Source organism: Gorilla gorilla, chromosome 23 (assembly GCF_029281585.2).
Source record: "Gorilla gorilla gorilla isolate KB3781 chromosome 23, NHGRI_mGorGor1-v2.1_pri, whole genome shotgun sequence".
Classification (NCBI taxonomy): Eukaryota; Metazoa; Chordata; class Mammalia; order Primates; family Hominidae; genus Gorilla; species Gorilla gorilla.
The window spans coordinates 11,897,069-11,920,700 of record NC_086018.1 but is presented as its reverse complement, the minus strand read 5'-3'; positions in this window follow the sequence as shown (position 1 = coordinate 11,920,700).

Here is a 23,632-nt window from a genome sequence, read left to right as displayed (position 1 = left end):
AGGATACACATCACAAAGTAGTTTCTGAGAATGCTTGTGTCTAGATTTTATATGAAGATATTCCTATTTCCAACTAAATCTTCACAGTTATCCAAATATCCACTTGCAGATTTTACAAAAAGACTGTTTCCAAACTGCTGTTTCAAAGAAAAGTCGAACTGTGTTAGTTGAGGACACTCATCACAAAGAAGTTTCTGAGAATGCTTCTGTCTAGATTTCGTATGAAGATATTCCCGTTTCCACCGAAATCATTAGAGCTATCCAAATACCCACTTACAGATTCTACAAAAAGAGTGTTACCAATCTGCTCTATCAAATGAAAGGTTCAACTTCGTTAGTTGAGGACACACATCATAAAGAAGTTTCTGAGAATGCTTCTGTCTGGATTTTATATGAAGATATTCCGTTTCCAACGAAATCTTCACAGTTATCCAAATATCAACTTGCAGATTCTACAAAAAGTGTGTTTCCAAACTACTGTATCAAAAGAAAGGATCAACTCTGTTAGTTGAGGACACACATCACAAAGAAGTTTCTGAGAATGCTTCTGTCTAGATTTTATATGAAGATATTCCCGTTTCCAACGAAATCTTCACAGTTATCCAAATATCCACTTGCAGATTCTACAAAAAGAGTGTTTGCAAACTGCTGTATCAAAAGAAAGGATGAACTGTGTTAGCTGAGGACACTCATCAAGAAGAAGTTTCTGAGCATGCTTCGGTCTAGATTTCATATGAAGATATCCCCGTTTCCAACGAAATCATTAGCTCTATCAAAATATCCACTTACAGATTCTACAAAAAGAGTGTTTCCAAACTCCTCTATCAAAAGAAAAGTTCAACTCCTTTAGTTGAGGACACACATCACAAAGAAGTTTCTGAGAATGCTTCTGTCTAGATTTTATATGAAGATATTCCCTTTTCCAATGAAATCTTCAGAGTCATCCAAATATCCACTTGCAGCTTCTACAAAAAGAGTTTTTCTAAACTGCTGTATCCAAAGAAAGTTTCATCTCTGTTAGTTGAGGACACACATCCCAAATAAGTTTCTGAGAATGCTTCTGTCTCGTTTTTATGGGAAGATATTTCCCTTTTCACCTTAGGCCTGAGAGCGCTCGAAATCTCCACTTGCAGATACTACAGAAAGAGTGTTCCAAACCTGCTCTAAGAAAGGGAATGTTCAGCTCAGTGAGTTCAATGCAGATATCACAAAGTAGTTTCTGAGAGAGCTTCTGTCTAGATTTTAGATGAAGATATTCCCGTTTCCAATGAAATCGTTAGAGCTATCCAAATATCCACTTGCAGATTCTACAAAAAGTGTTTTTCCAAACTGCTGTAACAAAGGGAAGGTTGAAATCTGTTAGTTGAGGACACACACCACAAAAAAGTTTCTGAGAACGCTTCTGTCTAGATTCTATATGACGATATTCCCGTTTCCAATGAAATCTTCACAGTTATTCAAATATCCACTTGCAGATTATACAAAAAGAGTGTTTCCAAACTGCTCTATCAAAAGAAAGGTTCAACTCCGTTAGTTGAGGACACACGTCACAAAGAAGTTTCTGAGAATGCTTCTGTCTCGTTTTTATGGGAAGATATTTCAGTTTTCACCGTAGGCCGGAATGCGCTCGAAATGTCCACTTGCAGATACTACAGAAAGAGTGTTCCAAACCTTCTCTAAGAAAGGGAATCTTCAGCTTTGTGAGTTGAATGCAGATATCACAAAGTAGTTTCTGAGAGTGCTTCTGTCTAGATTTTAGATGAAGATATTCCCGTTTCCAACGAAATCGTTAGAGCTATCCAAATATCTACTTGCAGATTCTACAAAAAGAGTGGTTCCAAACTACTCTATGAAAAGAAAGGTTGAACTCTGTTAGATGAGGACACACATCACAAAGAAGTTTCTGAGAATGCTTCTGTCTAGATTTTATATGAAGATGTTCCCGTTTCCAACGAAATCTTCACATTAAACAAAATATCCACTTGCAGGTTCTACAAAAAGAGTGTTTCCAAACTGCTGTATCAAAGGAAAGGTTGTACTCTGTTAGTTGAGGACACACATCACAAAAAAGTTTCTGAGAATGCTTCTGTCTAGATTTTATATGAAGATATTCCCGTTTCCAACGAAATCTTCACAGTTATTCAAGTATCCACTTGCAGATTCCACAATAAGAGTGTTTCCAAACTGCTGTATCAATAGAAAGGATCAGCTCTGGTAGTTGAGGACACACATCCTAAAGAAGTTTCTGAAAATCCTTCTGTCTCTTTTTTATGGGAAGATATTTCAGTTTTCACCGTAGGCCTTAATGCGCTCGAAATGTCCACTTCCAGATACTACAGAAAGAGTGTTTCAAACCTGCTCTATGAAAGGGAATGTTCCGCTCTGTGACTTGAATGCAGATATCAGAAAGTAGTTTCTGACAGTGCTTCTGTCTAGAATTTAGATGAAGATATTCCCGTTTCCAACGAAATCGATAGAGCTATCCAAATATCCACTTACAGATTCTACAAAAGAAGTGATTCCAAACTGCTCTATCAACAGAAAGGTTTAAGTCTGTTAGTTGAGGACACACATCACAAAGAAGTTTGTGAGAATGCTTCTGTCTAGATTTTATATGAAGATATTCCCGTTTCTAACGATATCTTCACAGTTATCCAAATATCCACTTGCAGATTCTTCAAAAAGTGTGTTTCCAAACTGCTGTATCAAAAGATAGGTTCAACTCTGTCAGTTGAGGACACTCATCGCAAAGAAGTTTCTGAGAATGCTTCTGTCTAGATTTCATATGAAGATACTCCCCTTTCCAACGAAATTATTACAGCTATCCAAATATCCACGGACAGATTCTACAGAAAGGGTGTTTCCAAACTGCTGTATCAAAAGAAAGGTTGAACTCCGTTAGTTGAGGACACACATCACGAAGAAGTTGCTGAGAATGCTTCTGTCTGGAATTTAGATGAAGATATTCCCGTTTCCAACGAAATCTTCACAGTTATCCAAATATCTACCAGCAGATTCTACAAAAAGTGTGTTTCCAAACTACTGTAACAAAAGAAAGGTTGAACTCTGTTAGTTGAGGACACACATCACAAAGAAGTTTCTGAGAATGCTTCTGTCTAGATTTTATATGAAGATATTCACTTTTCCATCGAAATCTTCACAGTTATCCAAATATCCACTTGCGGATTCTACAAAAAGAGTGTTTCTAAACTGCTGTATCAAAAGAAAGGTCCAACTCTGTTAGTTGAGGACACACATCCAGTATAAGTTTCAGAGAATGCTTCTGTCTCGTTTTTATGGGAAGATATTTCCCTTTTCACCGTAGGCCTGAAAGCGCTCGAAATGTCCACTTGCAGATACTACAGAAAGCGTGTTCCAAACCTGCTCTAAGAAAGAGAATCTTCAGCTTTCTGAGTTGAATGCAGATATCACAAAGTAGTTTCTGAGAGTGCTTCTGTCTAGATTTTAGATGAAGATATTCCCGTTTCCAACGAAATCGTATGAGCTATCCAAATATCCACTTGCAGATTGTACAAAAAGGTGGTTCCAAACTACTCTATCAAAAGAAATGTTGAACTCTGTTCGATGAGGACTCACATCACAAAGAAGTTTCTGATAATGCTTCTGCCTAGATTTTATATGATGATGTTCCCGTTTCCAACGAAATCTTCACATTAAACAAAATATCCACTTGCAGGTTCTACAAAAAGAGTGTTTCCAAACTGCTGTATCAACGTAAAGTTTGAACTCTGTTAGTTGAGGACACACATCACAAAAAAGTTTCTGAGAATGCTTCTGTCTAGATTTTATAAGAAGATACTCCCGTTTCCAACGAAATCTTCACAGTTATTCAAGTATCCACTTGCAGATTCCACAAAAAGAGTGTTTCCTAACTGCTGTATCAAGAGAAAGGATCAACTCTGCTAGTTGAGGACCCATATCCTAAATAAGTTTCTGAGAATGCTTCTGTCTCTTTCTTATAGGAAGATATTTCAGTTTTCACCGAAGGGCTGAATGCGTTCGAAATGTCCACTTCCAGATACTACAGAAAGAGTGTTTCAAACCTGCTCTTTGAAAGGGAATGTTCAGCTCTGTGACTTGAATGCAGATGTCACAAAGTAGTTTCTGACAGTGCTTCTGTCTTGAATTTAGATGAAGATATTCCCTTTTCCAACGAAATCGTTAGAGCTATAAAAATATCCACTTGCAGATTCTACAAAAAGGGTGTTTCCAAACTGCCCTATCAAAAGAAACGTTGAACCCTGTTAGTTGAGGATACACATCACAAAGTAGTTTCTGAGAATGCTTGTGTCTAGATTTTATATGAAGATATTCCTATTTCCAACTAAATCTTCACAGTTATCCAAATATCCACTTGCAGATTTTACAAAAAGACTGTTTCCAAACTGCTGTTTCAAAGAAAAGTCGAACTGTGTTAGTTGAGGACACTCATCACAAAGAAGTTTCTGAGAATGCTTCTGTCTAGATTTCATATGAAGATATTCCCGTTTCCACCGAAATCATTAGAGCTATCCAAATACCCACTTACAGATTCTACAAAAAGAGTGTTACCAATCTGCTCTATCAAATGAAAGGTTCAACTTCGTTAGTTGAGGACACACATCATAAAGAAGTTTCTGAGAATGCTTCTGTCTGGATTTTATATGAAGATATTCCGTTTCCAACGAAATCTTCACAGTTATCCAAATATCAACTTGCAGATTCTACAAAAAGTGTGTTTCCAAACTACTGTATCAAAAGAAAGGATCAACTCTGTTAGTTGAGGACACACATCACAAAGAAGTTTCTGAGAATGCTTCTGTCTAGATTTTATATGAAGATATTCCCGTTTCCAACGAAATCTTCACAGTTATCCAAATATCCACTTGCAGATTCTACAAAAAGAGTGTTTGCAAACTGCTGTATCAAAAGAAAGGATGAACTGTGTTAGCTGAGGACACTCATCAAGAAGAAGTTTCTGAGCATGCTTCGGTCTAGATTTCATATGAAGATATCCCCGTTTCCAACGAAATCATTAGCTCTATCAAAATATCCACTTACAGATTCTACAAAAAGAGTGTTTCCAAACTCCTCTATCAAAAGAAAAGTTCAACTCCTTTAGTTGAGGACACACATCACAAAGAAGTTTCTGAGAATGCTTCTGTCTAGATTTTATATGAAGATATTCCCTTTTCCAATGAAATCTTCAGAGTCATCCAAATATCCACTTGCAGCTTCTACAAAAAGAGTTTTTCTAAACTGCTGTATCCAAAGAAAGTTTCATCTCTGTTAGTTGAGGACACACATCCCAAATAAGTTTCTGAGAATGCTTCTGTCTCGTTTTTATGGGAAGATATTTCCCTTTTCACCTTAGGCCTGAGAGCGCTCGAAATCTCCACTTGCAGATACTACAGAAAGAGTGTTCCAAACCTGCTCTAAGAAAGGGAATGTTCAGCTCAGTGAGTTCAATGCAGATATCACAAAGTAGTTTCTGAGAGAGCTTCTGTCTAGATTTTAGATGAAGATATTCCCGTTTCCAATGAAATCGTTAGAGCTATCCAAATATCCACTTGCAGATTCTACAAAAAGTGTTTTTCCAAACTGCTGTAACAAAGGGAAGGTTGAAATCTGTTAGTTGAGGACACACACCACAAAAAAGTTTCTGAGAACGCTTCTGTCTAGATTCTATATGACGATATTCCCGTTTCCAATGAAATCTTCACAGTTATTCAAATATCCACTTGCAGATTCTACAAAAAGAGTGTTTCCAAACTGCTCTATCAAAAGAAAGGTTCAACTCCGTTAGTTGAGGACACACGTCACAAAGAAGTTTCTGAGAATGCTTCTGTCTCGTTTTTATGGGAAGATATTTCAGTTTTCACCGTAGGCCGGAATGCGCTCGAAATGTCCACTTGCAGATACTACAGAAAGAGTGTTCCAAACCTTCTCTAAGAAAGGGAATCTTCAGCTTTGTGAGTTGAATGCAGATATCACAAAGTAGTTTCTGAGAGTGCTTCTGTCTAGATTTTAGATGAAGATATTCCCGTTTCCAACGAAATCGTTAGAGCTATCCAAATATCTACTTGCAGATTCTACAAAAAGAGTGGTTCCAAACTACTCTATGAAAAGAAAGGTTGAACTCTGTTAGATGAGGACACACATCACAAAGAAGTTTCTGAGAATGCTTCTGTCTAGATTTTATATGAAGATGTTCCCGTTTCCAACGAAATCTTCACATTAAACAAAATATCCACTTGCAGGTTCTACAAAAAGAGTGTTTCCAAACTGCTGTATCAAAGGAAAGGTTGTACTCTGTTAGTTGAGGACACACATCACAAAAAAGTTTCTGAGAATGCTTCTGTCTAGATTTTATATGAAGATATTCCCGTTTCCAACGAAATCTTCACAGTTATTCAAGTATCCACTTGCAGATTCCACAATAAGAGTGTTTCCAAACTGCTGTATCAATAGAAAGGATCAGCTCTGGTAGTTGAGGACACACATCCTAAAGAAGTTTCTGAAAATCCTTCTGTCTCTTTTTTATGGGAAGATATTTCAGTTTTCACCGTAGGCCTTAATGCGCTCGAAATGTCCACTTCCAGATACTACAGAAAGAGTGTTTCAAACCTGCTCTATGAAAGGGAATGTTCCGCTCTGTGACTTGAATGCAGATATCAGAAAGTAGTTTCTGACAGTGCTTCTGTCTAGAATTTAGATGAAGATATTCCCGTTTCCAACGAAATCGATAGAGCTATCCAAATATCCACTTACAGATTCTACAAAAGAAGTGATTCCAAACTGCTCTATCAACAGAAAGGTTTAAGTCTGTTAGTTGAGGACACACATCACAAAGAAGTTTGTGAGAATGCTTCTGTCTAGATTTTATATGAAGATATTCCCGTTTCTAACGATATCTTCACAGTTATCCAAATATCCACTTGCAGATTCTTCAAAAAGTGTGTTTCCAAACTGCTGTATCAAAAGATAGGTTCAACTCTGTCAGTTGAGGACACTCATCGCAAAGAAGTTTCTGAGAATGCTTCTGTCTAGATTTCATATGAAGATACTCCCCTTTCCAACGAAATTATTACAGCTATCCAAATATCCACGGACAGATTCTACAGAAAGGGTGTTTCCAAACTGCTGTATCAAAAGAAAGGTTGAACTCCGTTAGTTGAGGACACACATCACGAAGAAGTTGCTGAGAATGCTTCTGTCTGGAATTTAGATGAAGATATTCCCGTTTCCAACGAAATCTTCACAGTTATCCAAATATCTACCAGCAGATTCTACAAAAAGTGTGTTTCCAAACTACTGTAACAAAAGAAAGGTTGAACTCTGTTAGTTGAGGACACACATCACAAAGAAGTTTCTGAGAATGCTTCTGTCTAGATTTTATATGAAGATATTCACTTTTCCATCGAAATCTTCACAGTTATCCAAATATCCACTTGCGGATTCTACAAAAAGAGTGTTTCTAAACTGCTGTATCAAAAGAAAGGTCCAACTCTGTTAGTTGAGGACACACATCCAGTATAAGTTTCAGAGAATGCTTCTGTCTCGTTTTTATGGGAAGATATTTCCCTTTTCACCGTAGGCCTGAAAGCGCTCGAAATGTCCACTTGCAGATACTACAGAAAGCGTGTTCCAAACCTGCTCTAAGAAAGAGAATCTTCAGCTTTCTGAGTTGAATGCAGATATCACAAAGTAGTTTCTGAGAGTGCTTCTGTCTAGATTTTAGATGAAGATATTCCCGTTTCCAACGAAATCGTATGAGCTATCCAAATATCCACTTGCAGATTGTACAAAAAGGTGGTTCCAAACTACTCTATCAAAAGAAATGTTGAACTCTGTTCGATGAGGACTCACATCACAAAGAAGTTTCTGATAATGCTTCTGCCTAGATTTTATATGATGATGTTCCCGTTTCCAACGAAATCTTCACATTAAACAAAATATCCACTTGCAGGTTCTACAAAAAGAGTGTTTCCAAACTGCTGTATCAACGTAAAGTTTGAACTCTGTTAGTTGAGGACACACATCACAAAAAAGTTTCTGAGAATGCTTCTGTCTAGATTTTATAAGAAGATACTCCCGTTTCCAACGAAATCTTCACAGTTATTCAAGTATCCACTTGCAGATTCCACAAAAAGAGTGTTTCCTAACTGCTGTATCAAGAGAAAGGATCAACTCTGCTAGTTGAGGACCCATATCCTAAATAAGTTTCTGAGAATGCTTCTGTCTCTTTCTTATAGGAAGATATTTCAGTTTTCACCGAAGGGCTGAATGCGTTCGAAATGTCCACTTCCAGATACTACAGAAAGAGTGTTTCAAACCTGCTCTTTGAAAGGGAATGTTCAGCTCTGTGACTTGAATGCAGATGTCACAAAGTAGTTTCTGACAGTGCTTCTGTCTTGAATTTAGATGAAGATATTCCCTTTTCCAACGAAATCGTTAGAGCTATAAAAATATCCACTTGCAGATTCTACAAAAAGGGTGTTTCCAAACTGCCCTATCAAAAGAAACGTTGAACCCTGTTAGTTGAGGATACACATCACAAAGTAGTTTCTGAGAATGCTTGTGTCTAGATTTTATATGAAGATATTCCTATTTCCAACTAAATCTTCACAGTTATCCAAATATCCACTTGCAGATTTTACAAAAAGACTGTTTCCAAACTGCTGTTTCAAAGAAAAGTCGAACTGTGTTAGTTGAGGACACTCATCACAAAGAAGTTTCTGAGAATGCTTCTGTCTAGATTTCGTATGAAGATATTCCCGTTTCCACCGAAATCATTAGAGCTATCCAAATACCCACTTACAGATTCTACAAAAAGAGTGTTACCAATCTGCTCTATCAAATGAAAGGTTCAACTTCGTTAGTTGAGGACACACATCATAAAGAAGTTTCTGAGAATGCTTCTGTCTGGATTTTATATGAAGATATTCCGTTTCCAACGAAATCTTCACAGTTATCCAAATATCAACTTGCAGATTCTACAAAAAGTGTGTTTCCAAACTACTGTATCAAAAGAAAGGATCAACTCTGTTAGTTGAGGACACACATCACAAAGAAGTTTCTGAGAATGCTTCTGTCTAGATTTTATATGAAGATATTCCCGTTTCCAACGAAATCTTCACAGTTATCCAAATATCCACTTGCAGATTCTACAAAAAGAGTGTTTGCAAACTGCTGTATCAAAAGAAAGGATGAACTGTGTTAGCTGAGGACACTCATCAAGAAGAAGTTTCTGAGCATGCTTCGGTCTAGATTTCATATGAAGATATCCCCGTTTCCAACGAAATCATTAGCTCTATCAAAATATCCACTTACAGATTCTACAAAAAGAGTGTTTCCAAACTCCTCTATCAAAAGAAAAGTTCAACTCCTTTAGTTGAGGACACACATCACAAAGAAGTTTCTGAGAATGCTTCTGTCTAGATTTTATATGAAGATATTCCCTTTTCCAATGAAATCTTCAGAGTCATCCAAATATCCACTTGCAGCTTCTACAAAAAGAGTTTTTCTAAACTGCTGTATCCAAAGAAAGTTTCATCTCTGTTAGTTGAGGACACACATCCCAAATAAGTTTCTGAGAATGCTTCTGTCTCGTTTTTATGGGAAGATATTTCCCTTTTCACCTTAGGCCTGAGAGCGCTCGAAATCTCCACTTGCAGATACTACAGAAAGAGTGTTCCAAACCTGCTCTAAGAAAGGGAATGTTCAGCTCAGTGAGTTCAATGCAGATATCACAAAGTAGTTTCTGAGAGAGCTTCTGTCTAGATTTTAGATGAAGATATTCCCGTTTCCAATGAAATCGTTAGAGCTATCCAAATATCCACTTGCAGATTCTACAAAAAGTGTGTTTCCAAACTGCTGTAACAAAGGAAAGGTTGAAATCTGTTAGTTGAGGACACACACCACAAAAAAGTTTCTGAGAACGCTTCTGTCTAGATTCTATATGACGATATTCCCGTTTCCAATGAAATCTTCACAGTTATTCAAATATCCACTTGCAGATTATACAAAAAGAGTGTTTCCAAACTGCTCTATCAAAAGAAAGGTTCAACTCCGTTAGTTGAGGACACACGTCACAAAGAAGTTTCTGAGAATGCTTCTGTCTCGTTTTTATGGGAAGATATTTCAGTTTTCACCGTAGGCCGGAATGCGCTCGAAATGTCCACTTGCAGATACTACAGAAAGAGTGTTCCAAACCTTCTCTAAGAAAGGGAATCTTCAGCTTTGTGAGTTGAATGCAGATATCACAAAGTAGTTTCTGAGAGTGCTTCTGTCTAGATTTTAGATGAAGATATTCCCGTTTCCAACGAAATCGTTAGAGCTATCCAAATATCAACTTGCAGATTCTACAAAAAGAGTGGTTCCAAACTACTCTATGAAAAGAAAGGTTGAACTCTGTTAGATGAGGACACACATCACAAAGAAGTTTCTGAGAATGCTTCTGTCTAGATTTTATATGAAGATGTTCCCGTTTCCAACGAAATCTTCACATTAAACAAAATATCCACTTGCAGGTTCTACAAAAAGAGTGTTTCCAAACTGCTGTATCAAAGGAAAGGTTGTACTCTGTTAGTTGAGGACACACATCACAAAAAAGTTTCTGAGAATGCTTCTGTCTAGATTTTATATGAAGATATTCCCGTTTCCAACGAAATCTTCACAGTTATTCAAGTATCCACTTGCAGATTCCACAATAAGAGTGTTTCCAAACTGCTGTATCAATAGAAAGGATCAGCTCTGGTAGTTGAGGACACACATCCTAAAGAAGTTTCTGAAAATCCTTCTGTCTCTTTTTTATGGGAAGATATTTCAGTTTTCACCGTAGGCCTTAATGCGCTCGAAATGTCCACTTCCAGATACTACAGAAAGAGTGTTTCAAACCTGCTCTATGAAAGGGAATGTTCCGCTCTGTGACTTGAATGCAGATATCAGAAAGTAGTTTCTGACAGTGCTTCTGTCTAGAATTTAGATGAAGATATTCCCGTTTCCAACGAAATCGATAGAGCTATCCAAATATCCACTTACAGATTCTACAAAAGAAGTGATTCCAAACTGCTCTATCAACAGAAAGGTTTAAGTCTGTTAGTTGAGGACACACATCACAAAGAAGTTTGTGAGAATGCTTCTGTCTAGATTTTATATGAAGATATTCCCGTTTCTAACGATATCTTCACAGTTATCCAAATATCCACTTGCAGATTCTTCAAAAAGTGTGTTTCCAAACTGCTGTATCAAAAGATAGGTTCAACTCTGTCAGTTGAGGACACTCATCGCAAAGAAGTTTCTGAGAATGCTTCTGTCTAGATTTCATATGAAGATACTCCCCTTTCCAACGAAATTATTACAGCTATCCAAATATCCACGGACAGATTCTACAGAAAGGGTGTTTCCAAACTGCTGTATCAAAAGAAAGGTTGAACTCCGTTAGTTGAGGACACACATCACGAAGAAGTTGCTGAGAATGCTTCTGTCTGGAATTTAGATGAAGATATTCCCGTTTCCAACGAAATCTTCACAGTTATCCAAATATCTACCAGCAGATTCTACAAAAAGTGTGTTTCCAAACTACTGTAACAAAAGAAAGGTTGAACTCTGTTAGTTGAGGACACACATCACAAAGAAGTTTCTGAGAATGCTTCTGTCTAGATTTTATATGAAGATATTCACTTTTCCATCGAAATCTTCACAGTTATCCAAATATCCACTTGCGGATTCTACAAAAAGAGTGTTTCTAAACTGCTGTATCAAAAGAAAGGTCCAACTCTGTTAGTTGAGGACACACATCCAGTATAAGTTTCAGAGAATGCTTCTGTCTCGTTTTTATGGGAAGATATTTCCCTTTTCACCGTAGGCCTGAAAGCGCTCGAAATGTCCACTTGCAGATACTACAGAAAGCGTGTTCCAAACCTGCTCTAAGAAAGAGAATCTTCAGCTTTCTGAGTTGAATGCAGATATCACAAAGTAGTTTCTGAGAGTGCTTCTGTCTAGATTTTAGATGAAGATATTCCCGTTTCCAACGAAATCGTATGAGCTATCCAAATATCCACTTGCAGATTGTACAAAAAGGTGGTTCCAAACTACTCTATCAAAAGAAATGTTGAACTCTGTTCGATGAGGACTCACATCACAAAGAAGTTTCTGATAATGCTTCTGCCTAGATTTTATATGATGATGTTCCCGTTTCCAACGAAATCTTCACATTAAACAAAATATCCACTTGCAGGTTCTACAAAAAGAGTGTTTCCAAACTGCTGTATCAACGTAAAGTTTGAACTCTGTTAGTTGAGGACACACATCACAAAAAAGTTTCTGAGAATGCTTCTGTCTAGATTTTATAAGAAGATACTCCCGTTTCCAACGAAATCTTCACAGTTATTCAAGTATCCACTTGCAGATTCCACAAAAAGAGTGTTTCCTAACTGCTGTATCAAGAGAAAGGATCAACTCTGCTAGTTGAGGACCCATATCCTAAATAAGTTTCTGAGAATGCTTCTGTCTCTTTCTTATAGGAAGATATTTCAGTTTTCACCGAAGGGCTGAATGCGTTCGAAATGTCCACTTCCAGATACTACAGAAAGAGTGTTTCAAACCTGCTCTTTGAAAGGGAATGTTCAGCTCTGTGACTTGAATGCAGATGTCACAAAGTAGTTTCTGACAGTGCTTCTGTCTTGAATTTAGATGAAGATATTCCCTTTTCCAACGAAATCGTTAGAGCTATAAAAATATCCACTTGCAGATTCTACAAAAAGGGTGTTTCCAAACTGCCCTATCAAAAGAAACGTTGAACCCTGTTAGTTGAGGATACACATCACAAAGTAGTTTCTGAGAATGCTTGTGTCTAGATTTTATATGAAGATATTCCTATTTCCAACTAAATCTTCACAGTTATCCAAATATCCACTTGCAGATTTTACAAAAAGACTGTTTCCAAACTGCTGTTTCAAAGAAAAGTCGAACTGTGTTAGTTGAGGACACTCATCACAAAGAAGTTTCTGAGAATGCTTCTGTCTAGATTTCGTATAAAGATATTCCCGTTTCCACCGAAATCATTAGAGCTATCCAAATACCCACTTACAGATTCTACAAAAAGAGTGTTACCAATCTGCTCTATCAAATGAAAGGTTCAACTTCGTTAGTTGAGGACACACATCATAAAGAAGTTTCTGAGAATGCTTCTGTCTGGATTTTATACGAAGATATTCCGTTTCCAACGAAATCTTCACAGTTATCCAAATATCAACTTGCAGATTCTACAAAAAGTGTGTTTCCAAACTACTGTATCAAAAGAAAGGATCAACTCTGTTAGTTGAGGACACACATCACAAAGAAGTTTCTGAGAATGCTTCTGTCTAGATTTTATATGAAGATATTCCCGTTTCCAACGAAATCTTCACAGTTATCCAAATATCCACTTGCAGATTCTACAAAAAGAGTGTTTGCAAACTGCTGTATCAAAAGAAAGGATGAACTGTGTTAGCTGAGGACACTCATCAAGAAGAAGTTTCTGAGCATGCTTCGGTCTAGATTTCATATGAAGATATCCCCGTTTCCAACGAAATCATTAGCTCTATCAAAATATCCACTTACAGATTCTACAAAAAGAGTGTTTCCAAACTCCTCTATCAAAAGAAAAGTTCAACTCCTTTAGTTGAGGACACACATCACAAAGAAGTTTCTGAGAATGCTTCTGTCTAGATTTTATATGAAGATATTCCCTTTTCCAATGAAATCTTCAGAGTCATCCAAATATCCACTTGCAGCTTCTACAAAAAGAGTTTTTCTAAACTGCTGTATCCAAAGAAAGTTTCATCTCTGTTAGTTGAGGACACACATCCCAAATAAGTTTCTGAGAATGCTTCTGTCTCGTTTTTATGGGAAGATATTTCCCTTTTCACCTTAGGCCTGAGAGCGCTCGAAATCTCCACTTGCAGATACTACAGAAAGAGTGTTCCAAACCTGCTCTAAGAAAGGGAATGTTCAGCTCAGTGAGTTCAATGCAGATATCACAAAGTAGTTTCTGAGAGAGCTTCTGTCTAGATTTTAGATGAAGATATTCCCGTTTCCAATGAAATCGTTAGAGCTATCCAAATATCCACTTGCAGATTCTACAAAAAGTGTGTTTCCAAACTGCTGTAACAAAGGAAAGGTTGAAATCTGTTAGTTGAGGACACACACCACAAAAAAGTTTCTGAGAACGCTTCTGTCTAGATTCTATATGACGATATTCCCGTTTCCAATGAAATCTTCACAGTTATTCAAATATCCACTTGCAGATTCTACAAAAAGAGTGTTTCCAAACTGCTCTATCAAAAGAAAGGTTCAACTCCGTTAGTTGAGGACACACGTCACAAAGAAGTTTCTGAGAATGCTTCTGTCTCGTTTTTATGGGAAGATATTTCAGTTTTCACCGTAGGCCGGAATGCGCTCGAAATGTCCACTTGCAGATACTACAGAAAGAGTGTTCCAAACCTTCTCTAAGAAAGGGAATCTTCAGCTTTGTGAGTTGAATGCAGATATCACAAAGTAGTTTCTGAGAGTGCTTCTGTCTAGATTTTAGATGAAGATATTCCCGTTTCCAACGAAATCGTTAGAGCTATCCAAATATCAACTTGCAGATTCTACAAAAAGAGTGGTTCCAAACTACTCTATGAAAAGAAAGGTTGAACTCTGTTAGATGAGGACACACATCACAAAGAAGTTTCTGAGAATGCTTCTGTCTAGATTTTATATGAAGATGTTCCCGTTTCCAACGAAATCTTCACATTAAACAAAATATCCACTTGCAGGTTCTACAAAAAGAGTGTTTCCAAACTGCTGTATCAAAGGAAAGGTTGTACTCTGTTAGTTGAGGACACACATCACAAAAAAGTTTCTGAGAATGCTTCTGTCTAGATTTTATATGAAGATATTCCCGTTTCCAACGAAATCTTCACAGTTATTCAAGTATCCACTTGCAGATTCCACAATAAGAGTGTTTCCAAACTGCTGTATCAATAGAAAGGATCAGCTCTGGTAGTTGAGGACACACATCCTAAAGAAGTTTCTGAAAATCCTTCTGTCTCTTTTTTATGGGAAGATATTTCAGTTTTCACCGTAGGCCTTAATGCGCTCGAAATGTCCACTTCCAGATACTACAGAAAGAGTGTTTCAAACCTGCTCTATGAAAGGGAATGTTCCGCTCTGTGACTTGAATGCAGATATCAGAAAGTAGTTTCTGACAGTGCTTCTGTCTAGAATTTAGATGAAGATATTCCCGTTTCCAACGAAATCGATAGAGCTATCCAAATATCCACTTACAGATTCTACAAAAGAAGTGATTCCAAACTGCTCTATCAACAGAAAGGTTTAAGTCTGTTAGTTGAGGACACACATCACAAAGAAGTTTGTGAGAATGCTTCTGTCTAGATTTTATATGAAGATATTCCCGTTTCTAACGATATCTTCACAGTTATCCAAATATCCACTTGCAGATTCTTCAAAAAGTGTGTTTCCAAACTGCTGTATCAAAAGATAGGTTCAACTCTGTCAGTTGAGGACACTCATCGCAAAGAAGTTTCTGAGAATGCTTCTGTCTAGATTTCATATGAAGATACTCCCCTTTCCAACGAAATTATTACAGCTATCCAAATATCCACGGACAGATTCTACAGAAAGGGTGTTTCCAAACTGCTGTATCAAAAGAAAGGTTGAACTCCGTTAGTTGAGGACACACATCACGAAGAAGTTGCTGAGAATGCTTCTGTCTGGAATTTAGATGAAGATATTCCCGTTTCCAACGAAATCTTCACAGTTATCCAAATATCTACCAGCAGATTCTACAAAAAGTGTGTTTCCAAACTACTGTAACAAAAGAAAGGTTGAACTCTGTTAGTTGAGGACACACATCACAAAGAAGTTTCTGAGAATGCTTCTGTCTAGATTTTATATGAAGATATTCACTTTTCCACCGAAATCTTCACAGTTATCCAAATATCCACTTGCGGATTCTACAAAAAGAGTGTTTCTAAACTGCTGTATCAAAAGAAAGGTCCAACTCTGTTAGTTGAGGACACACATCCAGTATAAGTTTCAGAGAATGCTTCTGTCTCGTTTTTATGGGAAGATATTTCCCTTTTCACCGTAGGCCTGAAAGCGCTCGAAATGTCCACTTGCAGATACTACAGAAAGCGTGTTCCAAACCTGCTCTAAGAAAGAGAATCTTCAGCTTTCTGAGTTGAATGCAGATATCACAAAGTAGTTTCTGAGAGTGCTTCTGTCTAGATTTTAGATGAAGATATTCCCGTTTCCAACGAAATCGTATGAGCTATCCAAATATCCACTTGCAGATTGTACAAAAAGGTGGTTCCAAACTACTCTATCAAAAGAAATGTTGAACTCTGTTCGATGAGGACTCACATCACAAAGAAGTTTCTGATAATGCTTCTGCCTAGATTTTATATGATGATGTTCCCGTTTCCAACGAAATCTTCACATTAAACAAAATATCCACTTGCAGGTTCTACAAAAAGAGTGTTTCCAAACTGCTGTATCAACGTAAAGTTTGAACTCTGTTAGTTGAGGACACACATCACAAAAAAGTTTCTGAGAATGCTTCTGTCTAGATTTTATAAGAAGATACTCCCGTTTCCAACGAAATCTTCACAGTTATTCAAGTATCCACTTGCAGATTCCACAAAAAGAGTGTTTCCTAACTGCTGTATCAAGAGAAAGGATCAACTCTGCTAGTTGAGGACCCATATCCTAAATAAGTTTCTGAGAATGCTTCTGTCTCTTTCTTATAGGAAGATATTTCAGTTTTCACCGAAGGGCTGAATGCGTTCGAAATGTCCACTTCCAGATACTACAGAAAGAGTGTTTCAAACCTGCTCTTTGAAAGGGAATGTTCAGCTCTGTGACTTGAATGCAGATGTCACAAAGTAGTTTCTGACAGTGCTTCTGTCTTGAATTTAGATGAAGATATTCCCTTTTCCAACGAAATCGTTAGAGCTATAAAAATATCCACTTGCAGATTCTACAAAAAGGGTGTTTCCAAACTGCCCTATCAAAAGAAACGTTGAACCCTGTTAGTTGAGGATACACATCACAAAGTAGTTTCTGAGAATGCTTGTGTCTAGATTTTATATGAAGATATTCCTATTTCCAACTAAATCTTCACAGTTATCCAAATATCCACTTGCAGATTTTACAAAAAGACTGTTTCCAAACTGCTGTTTCAAAGAAAAGTCGAACTGTGTTAGTTGAGGACACTCATCACAAAGAAGTTTCTGAGAATGCTTCTGTCTAGATTTCGTATGAAGATATTCCCGTTTCCACCGAAATCATTAGAGCTATCCAAATACCCACTTACAGATTCTACAAAAAGAGTGTTACCAATCTGCTCTATCAAATGAAAGGTTCAACTTCGTTAGTTGAGGACACACATCATAAAGAAGTTTCTGAGAATGCTTCTGTCTGGATTTTATATGAAGATATTCCGTTTCCAACGAAATCTTCACAGTTATCCAAATATCAACTTGCAGATTCTACAAAAAGTGTGTTTCCAAACTACTGTATCAAAAGAAAGGATCAACTCTGTTAGTTGAGGACACACATCACAAAGAAGTTTCTGAGAATGCTTCTGTCTAGATTTTATATGAAGATATTCCCGTTTCCAACGAAATCTTCACAGTTATCCAAATATCCACTTGCAGATTCTACAAAAAGAGTGTTTGCAAACTGCTGTATCAAAAGAAAGGATGAACTGTGTTAGCTGAGGACACTCATCAAGAAGAAGTTTCTGAGCATGCTTCGGTCTAGATTTCATATGAAGATATCCCCGTTTCCAACGAAATCATTAGCTCTATCAAAATATCCACTTACAGATTCTACAAAAAGAGTGTTTCCAAACTCCTCTATCAAAAGAAAAGTTCAACTCCTTTAGTTGAGGACACACATCACAAAGAAGTTTCTGAGAATGCTTCTGTCTAGATTTTATATGAAGATATTCCCTTTTCCAATGAAATCTTCAGAGTCATCCAAATATCCACTTGCAGCTTCTACAAAAAGAGTTTTTCTAAACTGCTGTATCCAAAGAAAGTTTCATCTCTGTTAGTTGAGGACACACATCCCAAATAAGTTTCTGAGAATGCTTCTGTCTCGTTTTTATGGGAAGATATTTCCCTTTTCACCTTAGGCCTGAGAGCGCTCGAAATCTCCACTTGCAGATACTACAGAAAGAGTGTTCCAAACCTGCTCTAAGAAAGGGAATGTTCAGCTCAGTGAGTTCAATGCAGATATCACAAAGTAGTTTCTGAGAGAGCTTCTGTCTAGATTTTAGATGAAGATATTCCCGTTTCCAATGAAATCGTTAGAGCTATCCAAATATCCACTTGCAGATTCTACAAAAAGTGTGTTTCCAAACTGCTGTAACAAAGGAAAGGTTGAAATCTGTTAGTTGAGGACACACACCACAAAAAAGTTTCTGAGAACGCTTCTGTCTAGATTCTATATGACGATATTCCCGTTTCCAATGAAATCTTCACAGTTATTCAAATATCCACTTGCAGATTCTACAAAAAGAGTGTTTCCAAACTGCTCTATCAAAAGAAAGGTTCAACTCCGTTAGTTGAGGACACACGTCACAAAGAAGTTTCTGAGAATGCTTCTGTCTCGTTTTTATGGGAAGATATTTCAGTTTTCACCGTAGGCCGGAATGCGCTCGAAATGTCCACTTGCAGATACTACAGAAAGAGTGTTCCAAACCTTCTCTAAGAAAGGGAATCTTCAGCTTTGTGAGTTGAATGCAGATATCACAAAGTAGTTTCTGAGAGTGCTTCTGTCTAGATTTTAGATGAAGATATTCCCGTTTCCAACGAAATCGTTAGAGCTATCCAAATATCTACTTGCAGATTCTACAAAAAGAGTGGTTCCAAACTACTCTATGAAAAGAAAGGTTGAACTCTGTTAGATGAGGACACACATCACAAAGAAGTTTCTGAGAATGCTTCTGTCTAGATTTTATATGAAGATGTTCCCGTTTCCAACGAAATCTTCACATTAAACAAAATATCCACTTGCAGGTTCTACAAAAAGAGTGTTTCCAAACTGCTGTATCAAAGGAAAGGTTGTACTCTGTTAGTTGAGGACACACATCACAAAAAAGTTTCTGAGAATGCTTCTGTCTAGATTTTATATGAAGATATTCCCGTTTCCAACGAAATCTTCACAGTTATTCAAGTATCCACTTGCAGATTCCACAATAAGAGTGTTTCCAAACTGCTGTATCAATAGAAAGGATCAGCTCTGGTAGTTGAGGACACACATCCTAAAGAAGTTTCTGAAAATCCTTCTGTCTCTTTTTTATGGGAAGATATTTCAGTTTTCACCGTAGGCCTTAATGCGCTCGAAATGTCCACTTCCAGATACTACAGAAAGAGTGTTTCAAACCTGCTCTATGAAAGGGAATGTTCCGCTCTGTGACTTGAATGCAGATATCAGAAAGTAGTTTCTGACAGTGCTTCTGTCTAGAATTTAGATGAAGATATTCCCGTTTCCAACGAAATCGATAGAGCTATCCAAATATCCACTTACAGATTCTACAAAAGAAGTGATTCCAAACTGCTCTATCAACAGAAAGGTTTAAGTCTGTTAGTTGAGGACACACATCACAAAGAAGTTTGTGAGAATGCTTCTGTCTAGATTTTATATGAAGATATTCCCGTTTCTAACGATATCTTCACAGTTATCCAAATATCCACTTGCAGATTCTTCAAAAAGTGTGTTTCCAAACTGCTGTATCAAAAGATAGGTTCAACTCTGTCAGTTGAGGACACTCATCGCAAAGAAGTTTCTGAGAATGCTTCTGTCTAGATTTCATATGAAGATACTCCCCTTTCCAACGAAATTATTACAGCTATCCAAATATCCACGGACAGATTCTACAGAAAGGGTGTTTCCAAACTGCTGTATCAAAAGAAAGGTTGAACTCCGTTAGTTGAGGACACACATCACGAAGAAGTTGCTGAGAATGCTTCTGTCTGGAATTTAGATGAAGATATTCCCGTTTCCAACGAAATCTTCACAGTTATCCAAATATCTACCAGCAGATTCTACAAAAAGTGTGTTTCCAAACTACTGTAACAAAAGAAAGGTTGAACTCTGTTAGTTGAGGACACACATCACAAAGAAGTTTCTGAGAATGCTTCTGTCTAGATTTTATATGAAGATATTCACTTTTCCACCGAAATCTTCACAGTTATCCAAATATCCACTTGCGGATTCTACAAAAAGAGTGTTTCTAAACTGCTGTATCAAAAGAAAGGTCCAACTCTGTTAGTTGAGGACACACATCCAGTATAAGTTTCAGAGAATGCTTCTGTCTCGTTTTTATGGGAAGATATTTCCCTTTTCACCGTAGGCCTGAAAGCGCTCGAAATGTCCACTTGCAGATACTACAGAAAGCGTGTTCCAAACCTGCTCTAAGAAAGAGAATCTTCAGCTTTCTGAGTTGAATGCAGATATCACAAAGTAGTTTCTGAGAGTGCTTCTGTCTAGATTTTAGATGAAGATATTCCCGTTTCCAACGAAATCGTATGAGCTATCCAAATATCCACTTGCAGATTGTACAAAAAGGTGGTTCCAAACTACTCTATCAAAAGAAATGTTGAACTCTGTTCGATGAGGACTCACATCACAAAGAAGTTTCTGATAATGCTTCTGCCTAGATTTTATATGATGATGTTCCCGTTTCCAACGAAATCTTCACATTAAACAAAATATCCACTTGCAGGTTCTACAAAAAGAGTGTTTCCAAACTGCTGTATCAACGTAAAGTTTGAACTCTGTTAGTTGAGGACACACATCACAAAAAAGTTTCTGAGAATGCTTCTGTCTAGATTTTATAAGAAGATACTCCCGTTTCCAACGAAATCTTCACAGTTATTCAAGTATCCACTTGCAGATTCCACAAAAAGAGTGTTTCCTAACTGCTGTATCAAGAGAAAGGATCAACTCTGCTAGTTGAGGACCCATATCCTAAATAAGTTTCTGAGAATGCTTCTGTCTCTTTCTTATAGGAAGATATTTCAGTTTTCACCGAAGGGCTGAATGCGTTCGAAATGTCCACTTCCAGATACTACAGAAAGAGTGTTTCAAACCTGCTCTTTGAAAGGGAATGTTCAGCTCTGTGACTTGAATGCAGATGTCACAAAGTAGTTTCTGACAGTGCTTCTGTCTTGAATTTAGATGAAGATATTCCCTTTTCCAACGAAATCGTTAGAGCTATAAAAATATCCACTTGCAGATTCTACAAAAAGGGTGTTTCCAAACTGCCCTATCAAAAGAAACGTTGAACCCTGTTAGTTGAGGATACACATCACAAAGTAGTTTCTGAGAATGCTTGTGTCTAGATTTTATATGAAGATATTCCTATTTCCAACTAAATCTTCACAGTTATCCAAATATCCACTTGCAGATTTTACAAAAAGACTGTTTCCAAACTGCTGTTTCAAAGAAAAGTCGAACTGTGTTAGTTGAGGACACTCATCACAAAGAAGTTTCTGAGAATGCTTCTGTCTAGATTTCGTATGAAGATATTCCCGTTTCCACCGAAATCATTAGAGCTATCCAAATACCCACTTACAGATTCTACAAAAAGAGTGTTACCAATCTGCTCTATCAAATGAAAGGTTCAACTTCGTTAGTTGAGGACACACATCATAAAGAAGTTTCTGAGAATGCTTCTGTCTGGATTTTATATGAAGATATTCCGTTTCCAACGAAATCTTCACAGTTATCCAAATATCAACTTGCAGATTCTACAAAAAGTGTGTTTCCAAACTACTGTATCAAAAGAAAGGATCAACTCTGTTAGTTGAGGACACACATCACAAAGAAGTTTCTGAGAATGCTTCTGTCTAGATTTTATATGAAGATATTCCCGTTTCCAACGAAATCTTCACAGTTATCCAAATATCCACTTGCAGATTCTACAAAAAGAGTGTTTGCAAACTGCTGTATCAAAAGAAAGGATGAACTGTGTTAGCTGAGGACACTCATCAAGAAGAAGTTTCTGAGCATGCTTCGGTCTAGATTTCATATGAAGATATCCCCGTTTCCAACGAAATCATTAGCTCTATCAAAATATCCACTTACAGATTCTACAAAAAGAGTGTTTCCAAACTCCTCTATCAAAAGAAAAGTTCAACTCCTTTAGTTGAGGACACACATCACAAAGAAGTTTCTGAGAATGCTTCTGTCTAGATTTTATATGAAGATATTCCCTTTTCCAATGAAATCTTCAGAGTCATCCAAATATCCACTTGCAGCTTCTACAAAAAGAGTTTTTCTAAACTGCTGTATCCAAAGAAAGTTTCATCTCTGTTAGTTGAGGACACACATCCCAAATAAGTTTCTGAGAATGCTTCTGTCTCGTTTTTATGGGAAGATATTTCCCTTTTCACCTTAGGCCTGAGAGCGCTCGAAATCTCCACTTGCAGATACTACAGAAAGAGTGTTCCAAACCTGCTCTAAGAAAGGGAATGTTCAGCTCAGTGAGTTCAATGCAGATATCACAAAGTAGTTTCTGAGAGAGCTTCTGTCTAGATTTTAGATGAAGATATTCCCGTTTCCAATGAAATCGTTAGAGCTATCCAAATATCCACTTGCAGATTCTACAAAAAGTGTGTTTCCAAACTGCTGTAACAAAGGAAAGGTTGAAATCTGTTAGTTGAGGACACACACCACAAAAAAGTTTCTGAGAACGCTTCTGTCTAGATTCTATATGACGATATTCCCGTTTCCAATGAAATCTTCACAGTTATTCAAATATCCACTTGCAGATTCTACAAAAAGAGTGTTTCCAAACTGCTCTATCAAAAGAAAGGTTCAACTCCGTTAGTTGAGGACACACGTCACAAAGAAGTTTCTGAGAATGCTTCTGTCTCGTTTTTATGGGAAGATATTTCAGTTTTCACCGTAGGCCGGAATGCGCTCGAAATGTCCACTTGCAGATACTACAGAAAGAGTGTTCCAAACCTTCTCTAAGAAAGGGAATCTTCAGCTTTGTGAGTTGAATGCAGATATCACAAAGTAGTTTCTGAGAGTGCTTCTGTCTAGATTTTAGATGAAGATATTCCCGTTTCCAACGAAATCGTTAGAGCTATCCAAATATCAACTTGCAGATTCTACAAAAAGAGTGGTTCCAAACTACTCTATGAAAAGAAAGGTTGAACTCTGTTAGATGAGGACACACATCACAAAGAAGTTTCTGAGAATGCTTCTGTCTAGATTTTATATGAAGATGTTCCCGTTTCCAACGAAATCTTCACATTAAACAAAATATCCACTTGCAGGTTCTACAAAAAGAGTGTTTCCAAACTGCTGTATCAAAGGAAAGGTTGTACTCTGTTAGTTGAGGACACACATCACAAAAAAGTTTCTGAGAATGCTTCTGTCTAGATTTTATATGAAGATATTCCCGTTTCCAACGAAATCTTCACAGTTATTCAAGTATCCACTTGCAGATTCCACAATAAGAGTGTTTCCAAACTGCTGTATCAATAGAAAGGATCAGCTCTGGTAGTTGAGGACACACATCCTAAAGAAGTTTCTGAAAATCCTTCTGTCTCTTTTTTAT